The sequence below is a fragment of the Gigantopelta aegis genome, chromosome 2, assembly GCF_016097555.1.
Source record: "Gigantopelta aegis isolate Gae_Host chromosome 2, Gae_host_genome, whole genome shotgun sequence".
Taxonomy (NCBI): Eukaryota; Metazoa; Mollusca; class Gastropoda; order Neomphalida; family Peltospiridae; genus Gigantopelta; species Gigantopelta aegis.
Window position 1 is genome coordinate 37,525,960 of NC_054700.1, and position 6,906 is coordinate 37,532,865.

A 6,906-nucleotide genomic window follows, 5' to 3' on the forward strand; every position below is an offset into this window, starting at 1 on the left:
ACACAGATTTTGAGAGGAAACCCGCTGTCGCCACTACATGGGCTACTCTTTCCGATTAGCAGCAAGGGATCTTTTATTTGCGCTTTCTACATGCAGGATAGCACAAACCATGGCCTTTGTTGAACCAGTTATGGATCACTGGTCGGTGCAAGTGGTTTACACCTACCCATTGAGCCTTGCGGAGCACTCACTCAGTGTTTGGAGTCGGTATCTGGATTAAAAATCCCATGCCTCGACTGGGATCCGAACCCAGTACCTACCAGCCTGTAGACCGATGGCCTAACCACGACGCCACCGAGGCCGGTTCAACAAGAGTGAGGTTTAGCGGTTCGGTGTGGGCGCTTTAAGACCACTACACAGACTTCTTTTCTAACCCACAACTAACCATCAAACCACTGTTCTGGATAAATCGCCTGTATAGCTGAGGTGTGAGCTCAGGACAGCGTGCTTGAACATTAGTGGATGTGAGCATGAAAATGAAATTAAAAATTAAACCAAATCGTGTAAAAACTGAAAGTTACCATTTCCTGGTATTTATTAAAGATATTTACATTTAAATTCTAACATTTACATCTCGTTACAATGCAACAGAAGGGACATTAAAATGGTTTGCTTTGAATACGGGTTTTTTTTTAAAATCATTATTAATAATAATAATTTAGAAAGAAACAACAAAATCACCAAAGTTTCACTGATGCCTCAGGCTGATGTGGATTTACGACAACAACTTTGTAAAACGACTTCACGTATAGCAGCGGAGAAATAACGAGCAGACAAGAAAGGAATATGTTACTATTAATACCTTACCCGCTTTGGCCACTTAAACAATGGCTATTTGGTGTATAACATGAGAGAGAGAGAGAGAGAGAGAGAGAGAGAGAGAGAGAGAGAGAGAGAGAGAGAGAGAGAGAGAGAGAGAGAGAGAGAGAGAGAGAGAGAGGAGAGAGAGAGAGAGAGAGAGAGAGAGAGAGAGAGAGAGAGAGAGAGAGAGAGAGGAGAGATGGAGGAGGGGAGAGGAGAGAGAGAAGAGAGAGAGAGAGAGAAGAGAGGAGAGAGAGAGGGAAGAGAGAGAGAGAGAGAGAGAGAGAGAGAGGGGAGAGAGAGAGAGGGAGAGGGAGAGAGAGAGAGAGGGAGAGGGAGAGAGAGAGAGAGAGAGAGAGAGAGAGAGAGAGAGAGAGAGAGAGAGAGAGAGAGAGAGAAACAGAGAAACAGAGAGAGAAAGAGAGGGGGCGGTGTCTGAAGATGTCGGTAACTGGGGTGGGGAGGCCAAATTGGAGGGGTATAGCACATGCAGGATAGCACAAACCATGGCCTTTGTTGAACCAGTTATGGATCACTGGTCGGTGCAAGTGGTTTACACCTACCCATTGAGCCTTGCGGAGCACTCACTCAGTGTTTGGAGTCGGTATCTAGATTAAAAATCCCATGCCTCGACTGGGATCCGAACCCAGTACCTACCAGCCTGTAGACCGATGTCCTAACCACGACGCCACCAAGGCCGGTATATTTTGGAGCAGGTTACGGCCCTGCAATATTAAAATATTCTCAACACCAGCTTTAAAGTCGCAGACCCTAGTTTCAGCCCGTGAGAATGAACACCAAGTTTGTTCAATCTACAAACCTGCAACATATTTGGATAAGGTTATAACAGAGAGAAACTAAAGTATGTGATGTTTAAACGGAGAAATACCGTCGACAAATAAATAAACAGCTTGCAGCCCTCTGAGAATTGAAAATCTGCGTGATCCATTTATCGGTTACGCAGAAATAAATCCTTGTAACTCATTTCCTTTTTGCGTAATCCATAATATCCATGTAAATGGTGCTCGAAATTTTGCTTGAACAAAAAATAGGTTACGCAAAATCAGATTAGCGCAAGCAATGCGCGAACGAAACAACCGTTCTCGCAATTTTCAGAGGCCTGGCTTGTCTCGATAACCATTACTTCTCAGACGAACGTGCGTTTTTAGAATTATAAAAAATACATTTTGGGGTATTACAAAAACCTGTATTACCAGAACCACTTCAGGTGTACAAAATAAATATGCTAAATAATAAATTTAAATGTAATTACTTCGAATTTAAATTATTAAAAAAAAAAAAAAAAAAAAAGGCTTTAATAGTGACAAATGCGTCGTAATGTTTAAAAACTTGGATATGTCACTTTAACTCGTCTTGAGTTATATATATATTTACCACCGGTGACGTTCGAAACACAGACGCTTTAATCTCTGTATCCATACTAAACATATTTTCCTAACGAAACACCAAGCGACCAGTCTCCGCCCTGTGAAAGCTATTAGTATGGTGTGTACCTGTTAGTGTGCGCAGCTTTGATGTCCAGGTGCGACTCTTGATTAATTTGGGAAAATGGGTCCGCTATGGATACAGGTTTATCAACTGGTTATACCTTGTGCCTTGACTTACGGTGGCTTGCCCTTGTTTAGTTTCGGATATAACGCCGCGCCCCCGTGTTTCCAGAGGACGTTTCAGGAGCACTCATTGGTCAAAACTGGTATATTGTGACGTATATCTCACAATTGTATTTTCACCTACTGGCGCTGTCATTGGGCAGAATCCGACGTGTGACGTTTATATCACTATTGTATTTCTTTCTGTGCTAGAGTTTGTTTGTTCTGATTGGCTAGTGCCTTGTGTGTGACGTAGTTCTCTGCTTTATTTTCAATTATCAAAGGGTTGCTTGTGTGGGATATACAAACGATTTTCTATATTGTATTAAAGCCTAATAGCCGAAATCGTGTCTGCATTATTTTGTTTGTCAGTTTGGAGTTAATTTGTGAGATGTTTTCGCTTCATTTCGTCAAACTGTCATGGCGACGAGAAAATGTTCTATTAATCTTGTCTCTGCTGACGAATAAGGAAGTAAAACATATTTAATTTAACGACGCCGTGAAAACTTGGCATCGGATACATGGGCTGAGTTCATCTAAACCGAGCAAAAACATGTCCCTTAGATTGGTTTAAGCGTTTCGCGTTAAACCAACTGGACACGTCGGAAACCAATCAAATAGTTCGCGAACGTTAGCGAAACGTTTGCTGGCTGAACATGGGGCTGGTCAAGGCCAACGCCGATAATGAGAGGAAACCCGCTGCTACCACTATATGAGCTACTCTTTGTTTTTTATTAGGAGCAATGGTTTTTTTACATGCGCCATCTCACAGACAGGATATTACACACCAGAGCCTTTGGTACACAAGTTGTGGAGCACTGGTTGAAACAAGAAACAGCCCAACGGGCTCACCTATAAAAATCCATGGAAGGTTGATCGCGCACCAGGCGAGCGCTTGACCACTGGGCTAACGTACGCCTCATACAGACGAATCAAGCTATTATACGTAATCTAAAACCCTTCGTTTATTATGAATTAGTCATTCTAATCTTCACGAGATAAAAACCATATTTTAAGGTTGCGCTATCAAGTTGAATAACGGAGGCTTACTGCCAAAATTAATTGTTAACTTTTGATTGGAAATGTAAACATTGTACTCTCGACAATATACTCATAAGAAAACTACAACCAAATAGTTGTATTTACTATTAAAAAAACAATATTTTCATTGGAAAAACTTTATAGAACGACCGATGAAATTGGACGCGTTCAACTGAGGCAAACGCTCCGTATGTAACTTAATGCCAGAAGGATGTCGCTAAGTTTATTGTCTTTGTGCAATTCGTTGGGGCGGGACGTAGCCCAGTGGTAAAGCGTTCACTTGATGCGCGGTCGGTTTGGGATCGATCCTCGTCAGTGGACCCATTGGGTTATTTCTCGCTCTAGCCAGTGCACCACGAATGGTATATCAAAGGCCGTGGTATGTGTTATCCTGTCTGTGGGATGGTGTATATAAAAGATCCCTTGCTGCTAATCGAAAAGAGTAGCCCATGAAGTGGTGACAGCGGGTTTCCTCTCTCTATATCTGTGTGATCCTTAACCATATGTCCGACGCCATATAACCGTAAATAAAAATGTGTTGAGTGCGTCGTTAAATAAAACATTTCCTTCCTTCCTTCCTTGTGCAATTCGTCTGTCGCTGACAGTCCTATCAGTAAACTTGTCGGATTTTCACGATTCACTAATTTCATAAGATTTGTTACGAAGTTATAAAGCAGGAATCTAATCGTACCGACTCTGTTTTCATGGCGTAAACAAACATTAAAATTTCGACATATCCGAGTTATTTATAAAAACTTTTATGTATCGGATCGATTAATTTGAAGCTATTGATCACAAATACATGTAAAAATTCCGAAATATGACACTACTAATATGATATAGAATCTTTATGGTAAGTAGGGGCAATATAGACGACAAATGAAATGAATATAACCACCATATGTATAGTACATGTATGTATGTATGTATATACCGGTATATGTATGTATATGTGTGTATGTGTGTATATGTGTACATGTATATGTATGTGTATGTATGTGTGTATAATTATATATGTATATGTATATGTATGTATGTGTGTGTATGTGTGTGTGTGTGTGTGTGTGTGTGTGTGTGTGTGTGTGTGTGTGTATATATATGTGTATGTGTGCATACATGTATATATGAAATAAGTTATAATGTTATTATTATTGTACATTGTAAGACAATGACTCAAGGCACTCAAACCTTGACATTGCCAGTGATCTGGGGTAATAAAGTTTAAAAACAAAATAATAATAATAATACTTTTTTTTTTTAAATTGAGGATCGACCCCGGTTGGTGGGCTCATTGGACTATTTGACTTTCTTGCCAGTGCACCACGACTGGTATATCAAAGCCCATGGTATGTGCTATCCTGTCTGTGGGATGGTGCATATAAAATACCCCTTGCTACTAATGGAAAAAATTTGCGGGTTACAATTACAAAATGTTTTACATCCGAAAGCCGATGATTAATAAATCAAAGTTCTCTAGTGGTGTCATTAAACAAAACAAACTTTAACTTGTAACATTAAGGCAGAAACCAATTATTATGTATATACACGACCTAGATTAAACACTGCATCTAAAATACATTTGCCATATAACCGTAAATAAAATATGTTGAGTGCGTCGATAAATAAACCATTTCTAAAATATACGTAAAGGGACATTCCTGAGTTTGCTGCAATGTTTTAAGATGTTATCGACTAATAAAATATTTCTACGATTATACTTACATATTAAATATATTTTCTTGTTTAGAAGATTAGTTGCTGTACATTAAACGTGTTTCTGGTCGTTCTAATATTTGTACTAGGTTAATTTTCATTTTATTTCCTAAACTATATTTTATTTGAAGACAAAATCCAGTCTGGGCTTCTTACAAATATTAAGACGACCAGAAGCACATTGAATATACAGACACTGATATTCTAAACAAGACAATATATTTAAGTAAGTTTAATCGTAGAAATATTTTATTAGTCGGAAACATCTTACAATGCAGCAAACTTAGGAATATATCCCTTTAAACAAGTCTTACGAGGAAACTAATCTCGAGAAAACATATTTGAAACAGGTTTTCATCAGGTTTTCAGCCCATTCTATTATCAACATATCTTCGTGCTAGTTATATATACCAAGACCCGCCTAAGCACTGTAAATTATAAGAATAGTTTGTCTGGTCTCACCCTTGTTTTAGACAGTCGTCTAAATTTAAACCACACAGAAAAGATAGCGCATTTTAAGCTACGGTTACGTGGTGTCTAACAGTGACACAATGCATGTGTTCATAGTTGCACCCATCCATGCATCCACTCATCCATCCAAACGTATCTACATCCATGAATTCATCTATCCATCCATTCAAACATCCATCCATCCAGCCATTCAAACATCCATCCATCCATCCACCCACCCATTCATTCAAACATTCATCCATCCATCCATTCAAACATCTATCCATCCATTCAAACATCCATCCATCCAAACATCCATCCATCCATCCAAACATCCATCCATCCATTCATCCAAACATCCATCCATTCATCCAAACATCCATCCATCCATTCAAACATCCATCCATCCATCCAAACAGCCATCCATTCAGTCATTCAAACATCCACCCATCCATTCATTCAAACATCCATCCATCCACCCATCCAAACATCCATCCATCCATTCAAACATCCATCCATCCACCCATCCAAACATCCATCCATCCATTCAGACATCCATCCATCCATCCATCCATCCAAACATCCATCCATTCAAACATCCATCCATCCATTCATTCAAACATCCATCCATCCATTCAAACATCCATCCATCCACCCATCCATCCACCCATCCAAACATCCATCCATCCATCCATTCAAACATCCATCCATCCATCCATCCATCCAAACATCCATCCATTCAAACATCCATCCATCCAAACATCCATCGATCCATCCATCCAAACATCCATCGATCCATACATATATCCATCTATCCATTCATCCATCCAAACATCCATCCATCCATGCATGCATGCATGCATGCATGCATACATACATACATACATACATACATACATACATACATACATACATATATACATGCATGCATGCATGCATACATACATCAATACATCCATCCATCCATACATACATACATACACACATACAGACATACATACACACATACATACGTACATACATGCAGAGTGAATGACATGGTGTGTGGGGTGTGGGTGTTTGTTTGTTTTGGTGTGTGTGGGGTTTTTTTTTTGGGGGGGGATTGTTGGTTTTGGGGGAGGGGGTTGCATTTTATAAAAACATTTTTGCGTGTCTTTGTTTCTTTTATTTCTTTTCTTTTCAACTCTCTTTTTTTTCTAGGTTCAGATCAGGTATAATTTCATAATGTTTTGTATCTGCTAAGTGTGCAAAACACGACGTAGACAAATCGTTTCCGTCTGGTTAGAATCAT